At 40.8% G+C, this 25,020-nt stretch overlaps 1 protein-coding gene across 1 annotated transcript in view; it reads right to left on the bottom strand.

Annotated features, from left to right (window-relative positions):
• Positions 1–392: 392 nt before the first annotated feature.
• The window catches only part of LOC311608683 (uncharacterized protein), a 97,088-nt gene continuing 72,460 nt past the window's right edge, over positions 393–25,020 (bottom strand). Inside the window, exon 3 of the transcript XR_014783073.1 lies at positions 393–738. The gene's annotated coding sequence lies outside the window, so the exon portion shown is untranslated. The remainder of the gene's footprint in view (positions 739–25,020) is intronic.

The raw sequence follows: 25,020 nt of genomic DNA, 5'->3' as shown, positions 1-25,020 counted from the left end.
AAGCAGGCAGAGGCAGGCCAGTCCCTGACACTTGCTAGGCAGCCAGCCTAGCCTACTTGGTAAACCCCAGACCAGTGAAACTGTCTCAATCACAACAGAGATGGTATCTGACAGAATGACAGCCAAGGTTGTCTTCTAGCCTCCACGAATACACACCTGAGTACATGAGCACTCTTACACACAGAGATATCCACACAAATGGAGAGAGACAGACAGACAGACAGACCGACAGAGACAGACAGACAGACAGACAGAGAGAGACAAAGATAGAAACAGAGAGAGTTGAATAAAAGTTTATTGAACTATTAGATGGGAGCATTAAAAATGATACTTCTAAGCTACAATGGAAAATTCTTCAATTGACATCTCATTTTCTCTTAGAAGTTGCTATGACTACAGAAACTTATATTCAAGCTTAGCCAATATTTTTTAGTACCAAGAAGGAGTTATATTATTTTCCATGCATTGTCTCTTATCAATATAGACTCATGATTACTACAGCTCTTTGCTCTTTTTCAAATTCTTTCCTGGTTAAAATAGGCAGAATTGACCTCAGTGTTCTGTTATTTCTGAAGGCTAAAACAGATAGAAATATTTCTCCATGGGTAGGATGACAGGACTGTGCTTGGGGATGGGAGCTTGTGCTCTATTTACGTAAGCTCAGGACAAGCACGTATCTGAAGCAGACAGAGTTTGACTTCCCAGCATTTTTCCAGTCCATCCACTGATCCTTATTCTCTGCAGAGAAAGAGAAAAAAACATCAATATAAGAAGTACATATCTGATTACATTAATAAAAAAATAGTTTATTCTGACTTGCAGCATAAAGATAATACAGCATATGCAGTTCTAAACTTATTTTTTGGGCCTTAATCTATAATATCAAAAATAATAAGGGTAGCAGTGTCTTATAAGGATTTGAAGTGCTCTGTCAATGTTTTGGCTCAGTGGCAGAGCACTTGCCTAGAACGGATGAAGCTCTGAGTTTGATCCATAACACCACACAAAGAAAAATGGGGTCAGGGGAGTCTTTGACAGAAACCATACTAACTTGAACAAAATGTTTTAAAATAGTCATCTGAAGCAGAACTAGATTCCACATAAACAGCTACGTGGTAGGAGAGAGAAGCCAGCGTAAGAACATTCATAAACTCTTAGAACCTGACCTGAGATGTCCTCATGTCAGCACTTAGGAAATCAACTCCAAGTTGCCGAAAGAAAGAGACCAATGCAACCTTGTAGCAGTCACTTAAAGCTGGTGCATCAGTCACTTCTCTCTGCCCCTCCTCATAATCATCCTCTTTTTTGAGGCAGGGTCTTAGCTATACTAAAGTATACCAGCATGGCTCAAATCTATTAGGTAGTAGAAGATGACCTTTGACCTCTGATCTTCCTGCCTCTGCCTCCTAAGCAGCGAGATTAAAAGTGTATGCTACACTGTACATTTTAACATTTTTGACAGAATGAAATAAGCAAACATACCAATATTTTTTGAAATGAAGAAAGAATGGTGAACAATAAAAACACGTAGTGAACTAAGAGTGAATTATAAGTTCTTTTAGTGAATTTAGTTATTTCTTCCCTTATGTTATACCTCAGCGCTCCTGGTCTCTCCTGCAGTTATTGCTATCAATATGTTTGACTCCCCTTTCTCTTACACACCTGCCAGGCCAGCATCGTGCCACTGGGTTATAATCCGGTGCCCTATCATCTGTTTTTATCAACAACGTTTTACTGTCACACAGACATACCCATCTGTTCAATGGAATTCCTGACATCTGTGCCAGGATGGATGACCCTGAGGGACTAAGCTGTGAAATAAGGCAGATACAACAAGGAAACTACATGAGTCCACTGACCTGTGGGAATCTAAAAAAAAAAAAAAAAAAAAAAAAACCCTAATTCCAGAATGCAGAGAGTAGACCAATGGTTCCCTGAAGCACCGGAGGTGGGAAATAGGAAGTACAGATCTGATGAAGTCTCAGTTATATGGAGTGAACATTTAGTGAACGTGAGAGAACTATAAGACATTTAATATAAATTAATGCCTTTAACCAACAGCCTCTATAAAACTACCTATAGTAGGATGGAGTAGAAATGTGACTTTTCACTAATTAACTTATTCTAATGGGTCAAATCATCGCCAGATTCACTTGTCTACAACATGGTATATTTAAGCTTCAGATTTTCCTCTAAGTTCAGGGACCACTACCGAGTGATCAGCCAGGCTGATGATATAAACGAGCATTCGTTCTGAATCTGTGCAGCGAGCAATGAAAGCACTGATGTGGATAAAGTCAGTGAAATCATCTCTGGTAGTGTGATAGCCTCTCTTCGCTACCCCCAATCCCCCAGGCTGCTTAACCCTTTGTTGTAAAACCGGTGATCCCAGAATCAAATGATCAGTGAGTGAGAGCTGCACGCTGGGATAAAAATTCGCATGCAACAGGCCAGCCGGCCCCGCTGGTTTTGAAACTTTGAGAAATACAGCCACCTGTTGGACTCGGTCTGGTATCACACTTTGTTCCAGTTTTCATTTAAAGTCCTTTGGCTGCTGTGAGGAGACTGACTGAACTGCTTTCCTTCATGAGGGAAATATAAGAAATTAATAGAAGCACAATTGGCACTGTTGGGAGAAACAAAGATGACAAAAGCAGGTGACTTCCTTCCTTTGTTAAACAGGGGCTCTCTACATCAACATGCTTTTCTAGTCTAAGTAGGCTGACAAGAAACTTTCATTATGAAGAAAAACAGTAAATGAAGTGGTTTGTTTTTTTTTTAATCTTCCTTCAAGGGACTGGGGAATGGCTCAGTGGGTACGACGGCACAAGCATGAGGACAAGAGTGTCAATCCCCACCTGTGACCCCAGCACAGGTGAGTTGGGAGAGACAGGAGGATCTGTGGGGCATACTGGATGCCGCTAGCTGTAGGCTCAGGGAGAGACTCTGTCTCAAGGAATAAGGTGGAGAGTGATAGAAGAGTGATTGATGTCCTTCTTAGGCCTCCACATGTATGTGTAACACACACACACACATGTAAACACACACTCCCCACCCCCAACACATACACACACATGCACACACACACACTTTCTTCCTTCAAATAAAAGAAAACGTAGGCATTGATTATTCAGGTTTGGTTTGGTTTTTACCTCTCTCTATCACTGGCCTCTAGAGCAGAAATTATCAAACATTCCTGTAACATTTTTTCACAAATAGTAAATAATTCGGATTTTGAAGGGTGAGTGTCGTTCTTTTCTCTCTTAGAGAAAGATGAAAGCTGTTTATTTTGTTAATTAAAATAATGCTTTCATATGCACATACATAATGAGTTGATTGCTATGATGTCAATTAATAAATCCATCTTTTCGCTTGACCATAGCTCTTAAGACTTAGTGGCTTAGAAAAGTTCATCTGTACAACAAAGAATAAATGGTTGTATCATCTTTATGATGAACATCATATCTATATCTCTAGAGATTATTCATTCGACAGAGCTGAGACTTCATCACCTCTGGTCCATGCTTCCTATTTCCCACCCCCAGTGCTTCGGGGAACCGTTGTTCTACTCTCTGCTTTCCTGAATTTAATTTTTTTTTTTTTTTTAGATTCCACAGGTCAGTGGAATCACATACTTTTCTTGTTGTTTCTGCCTTATTTCACAGCTTGTCCTTCACAGTTGTCCATCCTGTTACAGATGTCAGGAATTCCACTGACAATAAGGAAACAAATGGGTATGTCTGTGTGACAGTAAAATGCTGTTGATAAAGATAGATGGTAGGGCACTGAATTATAACTCAGTGGCATGATGCTGGCCTAGCAGGTGTGTAAGAGAAAGGTGAGTCAAACATATCGATAACAGCAGTGTAGACCAGGAGCTCTGAGTTGTGACGTAAAGAAAGAAATAACTAAGCTCAATGAAAACTGACCGAAGGAAGAACAATAAGCATAAAAGAAGACTGCGTTCATGAACTCTCCAGGATAGATGAGCTACTTAGATTGTGCCAGAGTCTTGAGAGAAGAGGAATATGAGAAGTAAAGTAAATGAAGAAACTCGGTTGATGTCTAGATGAACACAAAGGGCAGGGTTTTCTACCATGCTGCATTGTGGATCTTCAAGGGTTGTCATCACCGTTTCCAATGCTACATGTTTGCCTTCCATTTGACAAGAGAAACTGAAGCCGTGGGGGAGGGGGGTATAACTTAGCTAGAGCTCCACAGAGCAGAAGCATGGACTCCAATCTCAGGCCACCTTGTCCAGTCTATGTCCTGCTTGATCCCTGGGTCTTCTAGGACAACTACAATTGATAACTTTATCTGAATATGATCCAGCTGAAGTCATTTAAGTCCATGAAATGCAGACTGAATTAGGCCAAGTGACTTATTGGGAACAAAGCTAATAATTTATCATAAAATTATGGCCATAAATTGGAAGCATAAAAACTCAGATATTTTATTTGATGAAAGAGAGAATAAAACAAGGCTGGAGAAATATGAAATGAAAGTATTCCAGAGGTGGTTAGTCAATCTTTCTTTCTCCAAGAATGCACAAATTCCGATTAATTTTATTAAACTTTAGGACCAATGAGCCAATCTCTGATTTCCCATCAAAAATAATCAAGACATTTATTTTTTCATGATTACTTTTATTTCATATGTCAAGGGCATGAGTGATCATCTTTTAAATGGTCTAGTTAGTTACATTTTTAAGCCAACATTTTCTTGTATTTTAATTTCTACAGTTTTGCCCTTTGGAGTGTTTCTAATAAAGATAATAATGTTTTCACCTGGGAAATGCAGCATTTCTTGGTTTTATTTTTTTTTTTTATTTCAGTGACCTGTTTGTTTTGGCTAATGAGAAACTTTGTCTCATTTTACCAAAAGGAAAAGAAACTTCAGGACCTGTCTAATGAAACAATGAATTAATGACAATTCTTGGGAAATGCATCTATGTTTGATTTCCAAAATTTAAATGGAGTTTGAATGCCAGGATGCAATCTCTATCCAACATAATAAGTAGTCTTTCTGAACCCCAGGGCTAAAGACACTAGAGAAGATGGCATTTTCATGACCTTTTACCGGGAACTCTTTCTTTCCCCTTGCATGATCCGAATCCTTTACAATTGCATGCAAAATGATCTTTGAGGCACTGGGCTAGTGAAGAAATCCCTACGGTCTAGGAAATTTTTAAAATTTTTTTCTAGCTAGTTACTAAGCATATGCTCACTGGTGATAATTTTCCTCTCACCCAACAGTTTAGAAGTAAAAGAATATTGCCATAGATAGAGAAGTGGGTTAGTCTGGTGGAAAGAGGATGGATATTAATTAGGACTGGTCTCCCTTGGCCAACACTTCTTCAAGCCACTTGAGTTGTTCAGAGTTTTTTCCCTCTATCCTTTCCTGCCCTCTGCCTGAAAATAATTCACCCGATGTCAGCTACCAGCTAAACAAGGTAGATATATATGCCAGAGGGTGGACAGCAATGTGTCGCAGCCTGAGACTGCACAAAGATTACCCATGCACATCTTCAGTCCACCAGGATCCATAGAGTCTAGAAGGTTTGGGAGAGCTTCCATATCCAGTGTGGGAAGACGATCCGACATAAGGTGTCAGGGTCTAAGCAGAAGTTAACACGGTTGCCTAATGGAGAGTATCAGAGTGTGGGAGAGGGGTAAGCCATCATGAAATATCAAAGTCCAAGCAGGAGACAGAGATTATCCTGTTAGCAGAGCTCCCACACACAGATCGTCAAGAGCAGTGAAATGGGCATCCATGGAGGGGTCTCCAGTATGGCGTAGAAAGCTCAGCAGGTAGGAGGGCTGCCTGTGGGAGCAGCTGAGGGGCATCAGAATCTGTCAACCTAAGGAAGACATGCACATTGTAGACTGGGCTTGATGATGCCGATGAAAACCTGTGATTCTCCCACCTCAATCCCAGAAATGGCCAAGTTGTTTTTTTTTTTTTTTAATGCTGCAATACAAATATGGAGAGAGAAAAGCCTGGAACAAAATCTCACTACAGTCGGTTCACACTTTAAGAGAATGACGAAGAAGGAAAAGATCTATAGATAGACAGGATGGATACACAGACAAAGCATCCTATCTGACTTTATAATGAATACTAAGAAATTTGTGTTCCAAAATTCATCTAAGGTCTCTTTATCACTGAATGGTTTAGCTTGTGTGATGTAGCGGAAAGGAAATTCTTCTTGGATGCAGATGCAGGTAATACCTACATTCAACATTCATCTCAATCACAGGGCCATTTTACTTAATTGTGGTAAAACGAGTAACAGGGTGGAAGCAAGCTACAAATTATCCCTTATAAAACTAGTTACCAGGCCAGCGTGAGTTGGCTACACAACCTTGGCGATATTTTGGCCGTGCTTAAAGACATTTTTGTTTGTCGTGATTGGAAAGTTCTAATAAAAAAAAAATCAGGGGTAAAAGTGAGGAATACTTGTAAACAACTAACAGCAGAGGGGAGGGCCTCCAGCACAAGAAATTGTTGTTATGGGCTGTGCCACTTCAACGTCTGTGCATTGTAGCCCCAAGTCCCCAGGTTTCTCAGAATATGGCTCTGTTTGGTTTAGGGTCTTTTAAAGACAAGACTGAGTTAGACTTGGTGGCGTCATTGGTGGGTACTAATCTAATAACTACTTTATGTTTACAAGAAGGAGAGGGGGATATGCGGACAGGCACCAGAGGTGTGATTGTACATAGGAAAGACGTAAGGGCATGGCAGGAAGGCCATAGCCAAAGAGAGAGACACTCACACACAGGAAACTAAACCCGCAGATATCCTGATCTTGGATTTTTCATCTCCAAAGCTGTGGGAGAAGTAAACTTTGGTTATGGAAAACATGTGATCTGTGGTGTCTAGTTGTAGCAACTCTAGCAAGCTAATGGAATTTTTACAGAGGAAAGGTTGAGCAACTCTGGTTTATGACATACAGAAACAATGCTAAGAAAAACATTTGTATATATGAAAGACAACCTGGCTCACAGTCATCATTAAATGATAATATATATTTAAGTAGAGGAACAGGCACAGCTTCCCAGGAAAAGAAAATTACTCCCTGTGTCTTTGCAGGATGATGAGCCTATGCAGTTAACATTCTCTTCTGGACTGTAAAATTGCTGAGCAGGCAATTAAAACTGAAATACTTGTGAACGTGTGTTAAGTTTGTTTTTATTTTGATCTTTATTCCTACCTTTCTTCGCATAGGTCTATATACAGACACACACACAAATAAAAATAAGTAAAAATTATAAGATTATATTAAGAAAATTAAAAAGGTGAGAGATTTGAGACAGGAATAAAATGCATATATCCCACAAAAATAACAAGAATGTAAAAATGAACTCTTATGATTCAGTGAATCTCTACAAAATCTTGGAATGCAGGAATCATCAATAAACGTATCAAAATAAGACTACAAGGAGTCCTAGAGTAACTGAAATTACTGAGTGTTAGTTAAGTGCTAAGAAACTGAGGGTCGTTTGCTCTTTGGAAGGGAAGTCATGAAATGGGGCTGCCATTCTGAAGAAAAATCAGGCACTTTCCATAATGCCTATCAGTCTGAACATATGACTAACATATGCACTTATTTGTACTTGCCCCAAGAAGTGCAAACACAGAACACTTGTAGATATGTTCCAGGCACCTTAGCTTGCAAACCATTAACACAACCAAAATCTTTATTGACAAAAACAGCACAAACCAATCATGGTTTATTCATACAAGGCAATGTCACTCGGCAGTACGAGGAAACAAACTGCTGATATGGGCAATAACATTGATAAATCTCCTTGATGTTATGCTGCGTAAAGAGATCTGACAGCAGAGTAGACACTATTTAATTCTGTTACAATAAAATGTAAGACTAGATCAGGCCAACTGATGGTAGGGATCAGCAGAGTCTGCCTAAGTTGAAGTTGAGTGGAAAGACTAGAAAGTAGCCAGTCTAGAGCTCCGTTACACTAAATGCCTCCATTGGAAGGCCAAGGAAGCCCCGAGTGCGTGAAGTTCTTCGGTGGCTATGTATTTTGACATAAACCTTGTCTCTCAAGGACTCCAAGGTCAATTGACCCATGGGAAATTGGAAAAGCCATCACTCATATGGGCCAGGATCAGGAGGAAGAGCAAAGCTTTCCTTGGGAGCCTGAGTGTGAGTGGTTATGAATGATTGATTTGCTCGGTGTGTGTGCGAAGATAGAAACTATGGCTTCCTCTTCCTGGCTGTTTGCGGTCTGAGACTGCCCACCTGCAAAGAGCTCCTACCTAGACTAGCCAATCCCAGGCTCCATGCAATACCTAATAAACACAAGTGTGCTCAGGTTCCAGGATGAGGCAGTAGCACTAGAGAACAGCATCGGATCCGAACTTCCCCGTATGTGTGTCTGTATGTCTGCCCATTCTTCATTCCCTTGTGCCCCTAGCCAGAACTGTGGGGCCCAAACCATACAGGACCCAGGACATTGCAAACATCTGGTACCCGGTGATGTGTAAGACAGCTACTGGTTGCCATTTCACTGTCTGAACTCAAGGAGCAAATGGCCTCCAAATTCTCATTTCTGCGAAGCCTCTGAAGTAAAGAGACAAAGGGAAGCACTTGGAAGCTGGAAGCATAAGCTGGGGTCATACATGAAATGGGGCAAAGCCTTGCAAGGAAAATGACGACGCTAACTGCGCTCACTCAAGTGCAGAGGGAAGAAACATGTCGTTCCTTGTAGGACGCATGGCTGTCAGTGTCGTAGCCATTTGTGATGGGAGCAGAACTTCCATTTATAACCTCATTTCTCTTCCTTAGACAGTTCATGCACACTTGCTGACTTTGTAAGAGCTGCTGGTAACTCAGCCTCTCAGACCTTTATCCCTACTTTAATATAAGACATTAAATTCTACTGGAACAGGCATACATTAAAGAAAATAAAATATCTGGTATTTGGGTCACTCCACAGACCCGGAAACAATGACCCCAACCAAAGAAAAAGAATTCATCTGGTGCTACAAACTGTACCAGAAACTAACACATGATGCAATTTTTAAGCTTCAAAACATTCAAAAAATTTAAACTCCCCATCTGTGATAGTCTATTATAGAAACGGGGCAATGGAAGCAAATGTTCAGAATGAAAGTCAGTCTTGAACCAAAGAGACCAACTGCAGCACTAACTCACAAGCAGGAACAAATGGCTGGTTATTGATCTATGAATGCTTTGTATCATGTATCACTATACATAAAACAGCATACAAATAACATATAGCCCATTTATGTATTACTCATACAGAAGATATATTTATAGTAGTTATGCTCCTTTCTAGGATTACCCATAAAACAGAAACCATGATTGTTTCAAAATTATTTCTTTAAGAATCTGATTTTTAAATTTTCTTTTTACTTTTTGAAATTATAAAATAGCCGGGCGTGGTGGCGCATGCCTTTAATCCCAGCACTCAGGAGGCAGAGGCAGGCGGATCGCTGTGAGTTCGAGGCCAGCCTGTTCTACAAAGTGAGTCCAGGATGGCCAAGGCTACACAGAGAAACCCTGTCTCGAAAAACCAAAAAAAAAAAAAAAAAAAAAAGAAGAAGAAGAAATTATAAAATAATTACATTATTTCTTCTTCCGTGTGTGTGTGTGTGTGTGTGTGTGTGTGTGTGTGTGTGTGTTCCTAGATATATAAATAAAACCTGATTAACATGTGTAAAGTTACTTGTATTTTCAGGGATGAGCATTTGGTATTGGGCAACCACTTGATAGGGAGCTCTGATTTCAATGTCACACTTGTTCACTTGTTCCAACTGGAGAGGTGAAAAGAACGATCTTCTGTCTACCTGCCCTTTCATCCCTCCCAGTCTGCATGCTGTTTATAACTGAACATGCCATAGGAAAGAGCCCCTTGTGAAAAAAAAAAAACAAAACAACAACAACCCTTAAAAATCTGCTAAGACAAGAAAACTGGTAATTTTGGGAAAAGAAAATTAACTGGCCAAAGATATAGTGAGTGTTAAGCCTAGTTAAGGGAATTAAAAAATTATAAGTGGTATAGTTAAAATTGGAGAAAAAAAAAGCTTCAAGGATGATATCATGGATAAAGACATGAGAAAAGCCATGGAAGGAAAACTGGTAAAAGTCTTCCCAGGAAGGCACTTAGCCTGGTATTCCAAATCCCTTGACAGAGTCCTTCCCTTCCAGAAGTGTGCGCTACAGATAAATTATCCCGTCTAGATGCTTATATAAATGCTTATAATATGTATGTGCATCTATACCTCCTGTGTTTCTATAGATACAACTGATATGCGTGTACATGCATATTATTACTTTAATTGGAAAACAAAAGTAACGAGTCTTATTACGACATTTCCATCTTTACGTCAGCACATATTGCCATTATTTGTGCCTCTTCACCCAGCCTCCCCCAATCTTGATCCTCCCTCGCACTGGTCTGTCTCCTTTCTTCCTGTAAACAGTTCCCCTTTCATAGCTCACGCGTTCCACTCCCCTTTCTCCTCCCCCTCCCGCTCTTAGTATCTCTCCTCCCCTCTCATTATCCTCTTGCTAGTTTCACAACTTACACACACACACACACACACACACACACACACACACCACATACAAGCATATGCACACACACTGCATGCACACTAATTTAAATCTAGATATAACACTGGGTTCGCACCCGGTTATGGCTGGTCTAGCTGGACTAGATGGTAAATTTGGGAATCTCCACACTGATTTCCACAGTGGCTGCACCAGACTCACTCCCAGTAGCAGTATTAGGAGGTTCCTCTCTTCTCTCTCTCTCTCTCTCTCTCTCTCTCTCTCTCTCTCTCTCTCTCTCTCTCTCTCTCTCTCTCTGGATTTATTTATTACATATACAGTGTTCTACCTGCATGTATGGCTGCAGGCCAGAAGAGGGCAGCAGATCTCACTCTAGATGTTTGTGAGCCACCATGTGGTTGCTGGGAATTGAACTCAGGACCTCTGAAAGAACAGTCAGTGCTCTTACCCTCTGAGCCATCTCTCCAGCCCAGGTTCCTCTCTTCTCAAATCCTCACTAGCATTTCTTGTTTTTCTTTTCTTTCTGTGGTGTGGTGTAGTATGGTGAGGTCTGCTGTAGTGTGGTGTGGTGTGTGTGCTCATGTTCGTGTGTGTGTGTGTGTGTGTGTGTGTGTGTGTGTGTGTGTGTGTGTGTTTATAGACAAAATGTTAATATGAGGTATCTTCCCTTGTTTCTCTTCTCCTCGCTTTTGGAAACAAATTCTCTCACTGATTCAGCTAGATTTGCTAGTCTAAAGCATCTCTGACTTCACGTCAGGACAGTGGGATTTGCATTTCCAAGATACTTAAGGTTACTAAATAGTTTTAGATTTTTTTTTAAGATACTTGCATTTCTTCTTTTGAAAATTGTCTTTTCAGTTTATTGGCCATTTATTTATTAGAATGGTGTGGCATGTTTTTGTTGTTGTGTTGTTTGACATTTAAATTTTAGAGTTATTTGAAGATTTTCAGATGTTAATAGCTGAGAGCATGTTTTTCTTCATTTTATGGGCTGTCTCATCATGCTGGTGACTGTTTTCCACTGCGCAGAAGCTTTATAATGTCATACAATCCTATATGCATTTCCTATAATAGGAGTCTTTGAAGAAGAAAAAAAAAAAGCCCTTGCCTATGCTGTCTCGAGCACCAGCTTCATTCCCCCTTGCTTTCTGACTGTGGATGCAATGTGACCAGCTGCTTCAAGCTCATGCCCCCTTGACACCCTGTGTCTTCCTTACCACAGTGGACTGAACCCTGAAGCTAAATAACCCCTTCCTTAAGTTGCATTAGGCAGGATATGTCATAGCAACAAAGTGAGTAGCTATAGGTTTGGGGCACCTTCATAAAAAGTCTGGTGTTTATAGATGAGTGTATAGCACACACCTATAATCCTTGCACTTGAGAGGCAGAGGCAGGTGAATCTCTGAGTTCAAGCCCAACTTGGTCTGCAGAGTGAGTTCCATGACAGAAAGGGCTACACAGAAAAACCCTGTCTTGAGAAACCAGAAAGGGAAAAAAGAAAGAAAAGAAAAGGTCAGATAATTATAGCTGTGTGAATTTACTCCTGGTTCCTTTATTCTCATTTGTTGGGCTGCACGTCTTTATTTGTATAAGCACTATACAATTTTTTTTTTTTTTTGGTTCTTCAAGACAGAGTTTCTCTGTGTAGCCTTGACTGTCCTGGACTCGCTTTGTCAACCAGGCTGGACTTTAACTCACAGCAATCCACCTGCCTCTGCCTCCCAAGTGCTGGGATTGAAGGCGTGTGCCGCCACCACTGCGCGGCTGCACCATACAATTTTTATTCCTATAGATCTGTACTATAATTTTTGGAAATGCATTGGAAGTGGTAGGGGTGGCACAGAGCAATTTCAGAGATTAGAGGACAACTTGTAAGAGTTGGTTTTCTTCTTCCAATATACGGGTGCCATGGATGGAAGTCAGTCCTCAAGCTTGGGGGCAGCCAACTGCGCCCTTTGAACCATCACACTATCCCCTTTTATTTATTGGGGAAAGCATCTCTGCAATGGGCCTGGGAGCCTTGCTGCACAGTCTTGAGTCCTCACTGCATCTGGAAACTTGGAAGGGCTGAAGAAGAACTCAGTGCTCTCAAGGCGTCTTCTGCCCACAAGCATGTTGCAGCAAGACCTTGGGATCACACTGTTTTCCCATTATCAACAAGTGGGTCTCCTTGTACAAACCACCTTTGCTTTTAGGGAAGACTCCTGAGGATGCCCTGAGGAACACTTCAGCTCAACTAAACCCTCTAAATACTCGGCTCTTTGCCTTCCATGAAGATGGCAGTCGTGTGGCTCCAGACCAGAATAAACACCCTTCATCCTGGTAGTACCTTCGGCTGGACCATCCCAAGAAGATGCCATTGTTTTTTTTTTGTTTGGTCTTTTCTTTTTTTCTTGTTGTTTTGTTTTTCAGATAGGTTCTTGCTATGATGTTCTGGCTGGCGATTAATTAAAGAATCTTCTCAGTAGAGAGATGCACTGAGATGGATGTCACGTGAAGTACCTTGAGTAATGTCAGCTCCCCAGAGCTGGAGACTCAGGGGTAGGAAAGCCAACCGCAACCTCCTCTATAGCGTAATTTGAGGTCAAGGTATAAAGCTACCTCCAGCATTTCTCTTTCCAGTTATGAATAGTTAACTCTTCAAAGGCTTTAATTGATGTTTTGTCGGGTTGTTTTTTTCAGGACTAAGAATTGAACCTAGAGCCTCTCATATGCTTAGAAAGTGCTCTACCATTGAATACAGTCTAACCCTTTTACTGTTTTGTTTTTGTTTGTTTGCCTTGTTTTGTTTTGATTTTGAGACAAGAGCTTGCAATGTTTGCCCAACCTGCCTTGAACATTCAGTCCTCCTATCTCTGCCTCCATAAATGTTGACGTTACAGATGAGTGGCATTTGCAACCAACTTTTTGCCACTGTAAAAATTTTACATTTATTTTTATTTTTGATTGTATGCGTGCAGGGGGGTGTAAGTATGTGTGTGTAAGTGAGGTTGTCCATGGTGGCCATAAGCAGGCATTAGATCCTCTGGAGCTGGAATTGCAGGTGCTTGCAGTGATTCGTATCGGGGCTAGGAACCAAACTCAGATCCTCTGCAAGGGCAGTGTATGATCTTAACCCCTGAGCCTCTACCATTGTAATTTTTGAAGCAACTTAAATGCCTGTTAGTAAGAAACATGTTAAAAAGTAATGTATAAGCAAGAATTATATATCAAATTGTATCACATAAAGATGCTGTGACATGAAATATATAAAGGCAGATCTAAAAAGGAACTTCTCTCACACACATCAAGATAGATTATAAATGCGTACAAACTGATTATATATGACGACATATATAAGCTCACACAGGAACAGAATTTTTAAAAGATCCACAGCATTTTTCTTTACTGTAGATAGTGCCAAAAAAGGAAAAGTAAAAATCCAAAATGGAAAGCCAAGCTGTTTTGTCATTGTATATTCTGAGCTATTGGGATATTTCAACACATGTTGACTCCATTGTCACTTTATCAGTAAAAGAAGATATCCTGATTTTAAATTCATAAAAAACACACACAGTCTAACAGTTTTCAATGGTTATTTGTGATTAGAGGATCAACAGCTGAAAGGAAGCTTCAGTTCAAAAATCTACATGTAAATACTTCAGATTTTTATATTACACCTAGCCCATGGTATGCCAAACAAAATGCTGTTTATGTATATGAAGGCTTATCTCTCACAGGTCATTTTCTCATTTTCTCAGCTCTGTGTTCCCCAGGGAAATTACATTTTTTTGAAAAGCAGCTCAAGTGGAATGCATTGTAAGTGACTTGAATTCTTAACAGCTTTGTTCATTCCCAACTGTTTTATTCATGTACTCTTTCTTCTATAAAAAAAAAAAAAAAAGAAAGTTAATATTAAACAAGGCAAAGCTATTATACATTTTTCACTTTGCCATTAAAGAAAATTGTTTCTTTTAAATAATATAGGTATTTAGATGTTCCTGTTAGTGGATATTTGAGCTGTTTCCAATAACAGCTGTTTGGGAATAATCTGATTAAAGTTCAGTGAATATTTGTATTTAAATCCTTTTATGAACATAAGTGTTAATTTTAAGACCTGGTAGATTTAATGCAGCCAGGACTATCTAAGTTCCTTCTCTGCATTTTGGCCCTTCACTAAAAAGAAAGAATTGATCTCTAAAGGCTCAGTCCATACAGCTATGTTGAATTCTTCTCTCTCACTTATTACCTATCCAAGTGACTCCTCTAATAGTATTGTTTTCTTCCTATTACAGATCTCATCATTCCATAACCAACTATATTAAAAAAAATTTGTATAATCAACCACCACTTTGTTCTGCTCACCACTGTGTTGGTTGGTCAGGAATGACAAAGGACACAACATGCTGGTTCTCACTTACATTATCGGGGTACCTCAGCCCTCTGAAGGATGAACTGGCCTGTGCATGTCATGTGTGGCTGGACCCATACATGGAGGCCAGCCTCTACCACAGAACTCACATGTGTCCTCCCTAGCATGGTGGGCTTGAGGTAATCTGGTTCCATGCAGTGGGTAATTTCCTCCAGAGCAAACACTCCCAAAGACATGCACTTTCCCGTCCTTGCCTAGTCTTAAGGCAGCTGCTAAACACGGACCAGCACACTTCTCATGTAACGTTTCCTGTTTTTTTGGTGTACATGTGGGAAAGTGCTTTGAAAAATATGTAGGATTTCCCCAAAAGTTTGAAAATACAAATAATGATTATAGCAAAAATTGGGTCTTATCATTATGACAGAATACGTACCGAGGTACAAGTCACTGTTTGTATCTAATTACAGTTTTCCTTTCATTTTTCATCAGGAAAATGAGAGGCGGTATTCTTGTTCTTTTATTTGGAGCCATTATGAGACCAAAGCAAAATTTTCTAACAATTTCCTTCTTGGCTTTCATTTTCAGAAAATGGACTTAATGAGAAAATTATACTAGAGGACAGCAAGAAAAGAAGTCAAGTGCTTTTTAAGGGGCAAGTAAGGGAACAGAGGAAAGTTACATGAATGATGCTATTTGTCCTCGTGCAGTTTTTCAGGGATTGCTGCCAAGCCACCACGGTGGATGTCAGGGGTTGGAATACCAACTGGAATGAGGATTTTGTCCAGCTGTCCAGGGCAAAGGTTCTGGGTAAGCTAACTTGCTAAGACTCAACGTTAGCACTGGGTGATGCAGCGATGATGAGTAGAGATGCTGAAGGGAGAAGGGCAGAGGGCTTAGAGGACTCTGGCTATGGTTCGGTCAAAGAAGAAGTCTGTCAGTTCCTCCCCCTTGTTCTTGGACGGAAAAAAAAAAAAAGAAACACTAAAAATCTTAAAAAAAAAAAAAAAAGTCTATGTCAAACTGAAACTGTCACCTCATTTTATAATCCAGGACAGCTGATCCATCTATTGAAACTGGGTACTAGAGGATATTTATTTCCTAGATGGTACCAGCAGGCAAAATTTTAATGAGAGGGTTAGCTACAAAAACAATGGCAAAAGTTCACTTGTGGAGGAGACTGTAAACCCAGTTCCTGAGTCCGGAAGGCAGACAGTTGGAAAGATCGATGCCTACAGTAGAGCTCCAATCACTTTTAATGCTGAAGTGAGATTAGTAATGACTGACACTACCTGCTGTATGATCTTCAAGACTTTGAGAATAGTCTACACAGCAGTGCCATGGTGCACAAAAGCAGGAACATGGGGGAGGAGCATGCAATGGGATTTTGGGGATTCTGGAGGCAGAGGAAAATGATAGAGGAAAGCTTGCTGCACTTCTGATTGTGACAGTACAATCTACTCAAGTGCTATGTGTAACATATAGCCTAAGGAAAAGGTTGAGGTCTCTTTAAATTCAGAAAATAGACCTTTAAAGCAGCAACAGCATTGTTCAAAGAAAACCCCAAGCTGGTTAGTTTTGGGCAAGTTGATACAAACTAGATTCACCAGGAAGAGGGGACCCTAGCTGAGGACTTGTCTCCACCAGATTGGCCTGTGGGGATTTCTGTGGGTCATTTTCTTGATTCACAATTGATGTGGGAGGATCCAGCCTACTGAGGATGGTGCTACCTACCCCTGGGAAGATGCCTAAGAAAACAGGCTAACAAAAGGGATATCCCATGAAAGCCTCCACTTACCAGGAGCTTGGGATAGATGCGGGGATCTCCTATTGGGACTCTAGGTGAGAGAAGTATGGGAGAATGGGGAAACAGAAGGATCCAGAGGGTCCTAGAAACCTACAAGAAAAACATCATGACAGGCAGATCTGGACGCAGAGGGGAGATCTGCACAAACTACTGCACCAACCAAGGACAATACATGCAGTAAACATTGAACCCCTACCCAGATCCATCTAATGGACAGGACATTCTCCACAGTTGTGTGGAGAGCGGGGACTGACTCTGACATGAACTCCGATGCCCCACATTTGACCACTTCCCCATGGTGGGGAGGCCTGGTGGCCCTCAGAGAAAGAATAGACAGGCTACCAAGATGAGACTTGATAGGCTGTGACCATATGGTGGGGGAGGAGATCCCCTTCTGTCACAGACCTAGGGGAGGGGGAATAGAGTGAAAGAGGGAGGGAGGGAGGAACAGGAGGAAACAAGTAAGGGGATAACAATTGAGATGTAATCTGAATAAATTAATAAAAAATAATTTAAAAAGAAAACACGCTAAACAAGTCAGGGAAAGCAAGTCAGTGAGACACATTCTTCCATTATTTCTGCTCCAAGCTTTTGGCTTCCCTAATGATGGGCTATAACCTGTGAGCTAAATAAACATTTCCTTCCAAATTGCATCAGGCCAGTGTTTTATCACAGCAACAGAATGGTACACTAGAACACCCTACTACCAAACAAATAGCAATTCATTCAACCCCTTGTAGTTAGTTCTTGTTCTTCTCAGTTCTGGGTTATGAGCCAGTCTTTCAGCCTTTTTACTATATTTCTGAAAATCTTTACTCAGTCTAGTGACTTGACCGTGGCCACAAAGTTATTAAGGAATTCCATCATGAAGCATTCCATCCTAGGTTATTAAAAGCATGTTTGGGGGCTGGAGAGATGGTTCCACAGTTGAAAGTCCTTACTGCTCTTTCAGAGGATCTGAGCTCTGTTCCTAGCACCCACATCAGGCAGCACGTGACTATAACTCTAGCTCATTGGGATCCAACACTCTCTTTTGACTTCTGTGAGCATTCTTAGAATCTCTCTCTCTCTCTCTCTCTCTCTCTCTCTCTCTCTCTCTCTCTCTCTCTCTCACACACACACACACACACACACACACACACACACACACACACACTTTTTTGTTAAGTTTAAACCCATTTTGGAAAGGATCAGAGTAAAGCAAAATATACTCTTGAAAGAGAAAATATTTAAATTTGCTCTAGACAAGGACCTGATGAGAGTTCCTTTAACAAGGAAACTAGATCATTTCTCCAGTATATAGTATTTTAAAATAATAACCAAATCTACAACTTGTGCCATGCCTGGATGCATCATCATCCTATATGGTCCATGAAATTTTAATCTAGAGATGATTGAGTTTCTCTTCTTTATTTTAGTTTGCTCTTGCATGCAGCTCAGCATACGAAATAAGCCTAATCAAACAAATATCTCTCTCTCTCTCTCTTTTTTTTTTTTAACAAGGTAAGAGAACAAATACTTTGAGATTTTCCAGAAATCTCCAGAAGAGCTCAGGGTCAAGAAGAGGTCACAAGAGACAGTTTTCTCAAGAGTGTAGCTCTTGAGGAGCTGATCATGCTCCAGTGGAAACAGGCACATCAAAGAGCATTTGAGTAGCACAATTGGTCTTGAATGATTTTTTTAATGACACAAAGTTGGGTGGATAGAAAAGGAGACATGTATCTGGGAAGACTTGCAAGAGGCCATGGATACAATCAAAGGATGCTGTGTGAAACTTGACACTTTCAAAGAACTAGTTTTTTAAGAAAAGGGAATATGCATTTGAGGAAGACACAAGAAGAGTTTTATTGGGGAGAGAAAAGACGGAAATGATGCAGAGTGCTCATGGATGAAATTCTCAAATATTTAATTAAATGATTTAATAATTTAATCCATATAAGGATGTGCATTGCTAAAGACAAATTTATGAAAGTTGTCCAAAAATGTGGATAGGTTTAGACACTTTACCACATTAGATCTTATGGGCAGAGAAGAGCCTGGCTAAACAGACTCAGCAAAATTCACAATGAAGGCAAGCCAGGATATGAGAGATCTGAAGGGTGGGGGGGACAGAACATTTGACTGCCTACCCAAGGTAATTAGTCACATAGAGTGGGAGTTCTAGATGAGGTGACAGAGGACGATTCTTCCTGCAGCTAAGCAGTCTAACCCAATCAAGAGTGACATTGAAGGTCTCAAGGTCTAGACAGACTGAGCATCTTGAGCTGCACTTGGTGAAATTCAGTGCACTGCCATGAACAGGAATCATTGTCTAGATGTTACAGAAAATGCTTGCACTTCAGGCTGTGCTCCGTTAGCTACAGCACTGCAAAGTAGTCAGTCAAGGACAACTGCAAGCAGAGACGACCTTTCAGAATGAAGTTGGAAGTTAGTAAAAGTTAACATCTCACACAACTTCTTCTTTCAGGACCAAAGACAACAAAACAGTTCCATGAATGGTTTTCCTATGACCACAGAAGGCAGACAACTGAGATTACCTATTCTTCATAGCAGGAATCTGGGTCTTAGACTTAGGACCTTTGTATTTCTTGTTTTCCTGAGGTTGTGGGGTTAAATTCATTTGCTATATTCAAGCCCCTTGTCGACAGACTTTGGCATCTATTTCTATTTTCTTAAACGTGACATTAGACAAGACAGATACTCAGAAGTATTTATTAAGCAAAAAGGTGCATATCCATCAAAGATAAATATAAACAAAAAAAAGGTTTTGTTTGTTTTGTTTATTGTTGGTTTTGTTTGTTTGTTTGTTGTTATTTGCTTCACATGGTTAAGTACTTCACTTGGGAGACAGGCCCTCTGACTATGGACTCTGTCTTGTAAACGTCATGCAAATTCGACCTAAACCCATCGGATGATGTGAGAGAGAAATCTCGATGTAGAATCCCAACTGTTCCATTGTGGGCTCTGAATCTACCAAGTTTTTTAAGAAAATGGATAAGAATGAGACGTAAGCAGAAAAGTATTCCCGTAAAGAAAAATACCTGTGCTTTCATTGGAAAACCATACCTTACATAGGGCTCTGAGAATGACTTGATTGTATTCTTTGACTGGCCTTGAGCTATTTTGCAATTCTGTACATTAAAAATATAAGTGTAAGTGTCAAAAACAACTGTAGTTTATTGACACATAAATCGTGCTCTGTTCAGGAGAGACGCAATGTGTTCCCCTCCTCGTTTGTGGAAAGGTCAGTCTTGCCTGTGTTGTGTACTCCTTTCAGGATTCCTGACCTATCTATGCCTGTTCTCCAGACTGTCTTTTAGCCTGGTTATCTTATCCCAGATCACACAGTGGTAAGTGAGGAAGATGAATCCCTCGGCACTTGCTCCATTGTAACCCTTTGCAGGGCATCAGTCTTTAACACTTCCCAAGGGAGCACTTAAGAGAAAGCAAATATTTAATTCAATATACATGTGCATGCAGAGCAGAAAATGAGGAGACCACTCTGGCTTTCAAAAATAACTGAGGAGCTGAGTATCAGGGAAAGAAACTAGTGTCCAAAGAACAAATCTAAGTATTTGTATATATAATATGAATGCTCAGCACACTCTTTCTGAAGTCGCAACTGTATACACATAATATACAAAGTTGTCTGTAGTTATTTCATCTGCTTACCCCATCACCTTTGTCAGGCTGTAGGGAAGGGTCTAATCCAGGATTTAATTTGCTCCTTTTCCTTCTGTTAACAACTATCAATGCAAAAACCACACTAGCACTAAGATGCATACATGTGATGGGACTGAGTTACCTCTGTGAGCCTAGAATGTCTGCTCTGGGCAGGTGAGGCACAGAAAGTGGTCCAGTTCTCTGTAGGAGTCTGGGATTTGCATCACAAGGCTCATATACTACTGACTGAATTTAATATAACATCCGTTTATCCATTCCAACCTCTGCTGAATACAACTGCTCTTTTGATTCTCTAGGGACAAAAAGGAATGTCTTAAAGGATAAATAATTTAAAACCTGACTACAAATCTTCATTTTAGTAGTTTGGCTTGTAAAACACACACACACAGACACACACACACACACACACACACACACACACACACACACACACACACACACTGAAGCTCAGAGTAGTAGTAAAATGACTGCAGCCACTCACAGAAACATATGTGGCATTTTAGGACTCTGAGAAAATGTAAAAAAAAAAAGTGGGGTGGCAACACTTGATTTCCTTAGAGTAGTGGTTCTCAACCTGTGGGTTGTAACGCCCACAGGGTCACATAGCAGATATTTGTGTTAAGATTATAACAGTAGCAACATTACAATTATAAAGTACAGACAAAAATATTTTCATGGTTGGGAGTCACCACAACATTAGGGATTGTATTCAAGGGTCATAGCTTTAGGAAGGTTGAGAACCACTGCATTAGAGGCTGTAGAAATTCTGAAAGCAATTTGCACTGTGTACTGCTTGCACTACATCTTAACACCACTGTTAAATCAATGGGTGGGGAGAGATACAAGCTTTCACCAGAAGAGGGCAGCACTGTCCTGGGGAAAAAAATAAAATTGTGCCCAGTTTTTCCTCCTGCTCCTATGTAAGAGGTAAAGGTTTCTCTTTGCTTTTCTCATCTGTAGCATGCTCAACAGTGTGGAATGTGTCATGCTGTGCCTAGATCCTAGTCATTTAGAAGGAACAGAGTAGGGGTGAGGGAGTGAGATCAGGAAAGAGTCAAAGAGAGCTACCGTGGCTGCATGATAAAACAGGTCTGTCCATGCACAAAGGAATAGGCTTTCCTTACACAGTCTCCATTCCTTCCTGTCCCCAAACCCAAATCCAAAGCCTATTCCTGAACCCATGGTTGCTAATTGGCTCTCCCCATGGAACGCTATTAGGCATTCTTAATCAATAGAAACCTTAACTACACAGGAAGCCATAATTTGTCCTTCAGGCCCTGAAACTTGTAAAGTGTCTGGCTGTTTTACTATAAACGTATAACTCTTTCCTCAGTGTTCACAACACTGCCGAAGATTACGGCACTGGCTTTATAAAGGGAAAATGAATCTTGCAGTGGCATTACACAGCAAGTGACATGGGGCTGAATAAACGAGAGGCTCCATTTTCTTAAGAAACACGGAGTCTAAAGAAACTCCTCCTCACCGTGGAGACCGCCTTGTTATCACAGCAAGCAGAGGTCACTTGCCACAAAAGAGAAAGACGCCCCTTCATCTGAATGCTAAGACAACACACTCATGTGACAGGGATAACACAATGCCACCCCATAGAGGAATCTTCAGGAGAGGGAGATGGGCAGAGAGTAGAGAGACAGAGAGTGAGAGCAAATCCTACAGCCTCTCCGGCACTGGGGAGGTGGGTCAGAGGTCAAAGCACAATCCTAGCAGGGGGCTTCAGAATGCATACTCCTTGGTAGCTTTCAATATGTCAATAAAGAAACCATGGGACATCCTGAAGATGATTAAAAAAAAAAAAAGAAATGAGGTATGAAGAAACAGATGTAAAATGGAAGGAAGGGCAGGTATTGAGCTGGGGACTCTTAGTAGAGAGAAAGTGATGTGACACCAGACTCTCCATTTGTTCTTTGGTATCCAGAGCAGACTGATGCCCGAAGTGCCCCGGATACGGATACCAAAGTCCATTCGTATTCTGGTACCAAGTATAATGTAGTTGCATGTGACTTACATCTTCTCATACATTTTAATCACCTCTAGACTATTTACATTGTTGTAATACAAAATAGAATGTAAACTTTGTACAATTAGATGTCTGACTCTATTCCTTAATAGTGACAAGAAAAATAAGCCTTGGTATGTTCAATAGGCGTGTCGTTTTTTTAAAAAAATATTTTCCATGTGAAGCTGACTGAGTCTCATATGTGCACATCCTTTCTGTTTTGTTGCATGTAAGTATTATGCTCAGGCCTGGTTAGGAGTTATACATTACTAGTCATTGAAATAGAAGTTATTTAATATAAAGATTTAAAATATGTCCAAGCAGTATTTATAAGATATTTTTACCATCTAAGTATTCTAGGGCTCAGAGAAGTGATGTAAAGTATCCTTCTACCTGCAGTTTAGTTAGGACTTCACTGGTAAAGGCAAGATTGCAGCCCAGTGATAGCAAAGACATTAGCTGCTTTGACCATATTTGCTGCTCCACAGTCACTGAGCATGAAGGAAACAACCATCTGGTCTCAAACTTGACACAACCAATAGTTAGCTTGTTGACAAATAGAAACAATCCTCCAAACACACACAGAGTGCAGATGACACGCAAAGTGCATGAACCTCAGACAGTGGCTAAGAGGTAGGGACAGCTCAGTGAAGGCATTCTGAGGACAGGGGCAAGCAGTGCATGTCAGTGTCAAGAAGAACACAAGGAAGTAACCCCCAGGACCCACCCCAGCTCTTAGGACTGGAAGGGCAAGTGATGGTAACTCTGTCTTCACCCCACGTACTGAATGCCCTGCCATCTCTTAAACAGCAGTGTGGGGTGAGCCTCGCTGAGGAAGCTGAAGAGCCTCTTCATTGCAAACGCAGATGCTGGCAAGAATCCCACTTGATATCATGGAGCAGGGATTGGAGAGTAAATCTGGAGCCCAAAAGTAACAAGTAAATAATTTTCACAAATAAATAAGAAACAGTATACAGGGGCTGAAGAGACAGCTCAGTGATTAAGAGCACTGGCTGCTCTTCCAGAGGTCTTGTGTTCAATTCCCAACGTCCACACGGTGGCTCTCAACCACCAATAATGGGATCTGGTATCCTCTTATGGCATGCAGGCATCCAATGTAGACAGAGTACTCATAAATAAACAAACAAACAAACAAATATTGATTTTTAAAAAGAAGCAGTATATAGTTAAATGTAGAGTATTTGTGATAAGTATTCATATGTATGTATATATATGTGTATATATATGTGTGTATATATGTGTGTGTGTGTGTGTGTGTGTGTGTGTGTGTATGCATTCCAAAATCCATACCCCCCCTTCCAGGTACTCTGAGACAGATCTACCCTAACTGGTCATTTACATTGAATTTTAGAATTTAGACCACTGAGAGCCAAACTAAAACTAAGCTAAGAAATCCTAAGGATAAAGCACTGTTGAGGACACAGCCACACACGTGAGTCTTCTGCCACTCCTTCAAGGCTCAGGGAACACTGTGGAAGAAGAGGTGGGAAAAGATACACAAGACAGAACACAAGAAGGGATTCAAAATGCCTTCCTTCAAGCAAGGCCATGGCAGACAAGAGTTGGGAACACCTGCGCCTACTGGCTGCCCATGACTCCTGCCTGCCTGACAAGCCCCTAGCAATGGGAACAAATTCTGTGAGAGAAAGACACATAGTTTCCAGGTGTATGCTCACTGGTGACTACACCAGACTCTTTTAGACAGTTCCAAAGCCACAGTCCCACAGACAGTCCTAGTCAAACTCTATGGGTCACAAAACCAAAGTTCTGCATATGGAAACAAGGTTTCTAAGGAGGAAGGTGGCACTGTCAGAGGTGGGAGGAAAACAAAAGAACTTGAGGTCATATCAAAAATGTGTCTATATGTGTATGAAGTTACTAAAAGAAAAAAAATTACCAAAGAAAGAGAGATTTGAATGAGGGAAATCGTGGAAAAAACAATGAAGGAAAATAGGGAAGATTCACACATGGTGACACTGTGAGGCGTGAGGCTCCACCTAGCCAAAGCAAACACAAACTGCAGAGGGAATGGCTCTACCCCACACTCCGTCCAAATCAGAGATGCTCTACTGCTTGTGAGAATTCTGTTATTCTCTCAGGAAATTAATACAAAAGGCAGGTGACCATTGCCAAGTGCAAGGTCAAGGCATGTGGAATGAGGACAAGATCCATCACCTCACAGGACTTTTTTTTAACGTTGAGAAGGACCAGTGTGTGTGTGTGTGTGAGCACACATGCATGCATGTGTGCGTGTGTGTCTATGTGTGCATGTGTGCATGCGTGCATGTGTGTGCGCCTGTGTGTATGTATGTGTCTGTGTGTGTGCACATGTGTATGTATGTGTGCATGTGTGTGCACACACGCATGTGTATGTGTGCATATGTGCATGTGTGTATGTGTGTGCTTGATTGGCTTTTGTTGTTATTTTGTTTTGTTTTACTCTTGTGTCTGCTAATGACTTTTGAAAACCTGTAACCTATTGAAGATAAATGAGGGAAAACCAGAGGGATTGGTGACCAGGAGCACACTGAAGCCAGGAGAGCGCAGTCACAGGAAGGTGGCAAACCCCACTTCTCCAGGAT

The sequence above is a fragment of the Acomys minous genome, assembly GCF_964271855.1.
Source record: "Acomys minous genome assembly, chromosome: 11".
Taxonomy (NCBI): domain Eukaryota; kingdom Metazoa; phylum Chordata; class Mammalia; order Rodentia; family Muridae; genus Acomys; species Acomys minous.
This window is presented reverse-complemented; position numbering and strand designations above follow the sequence as displayed.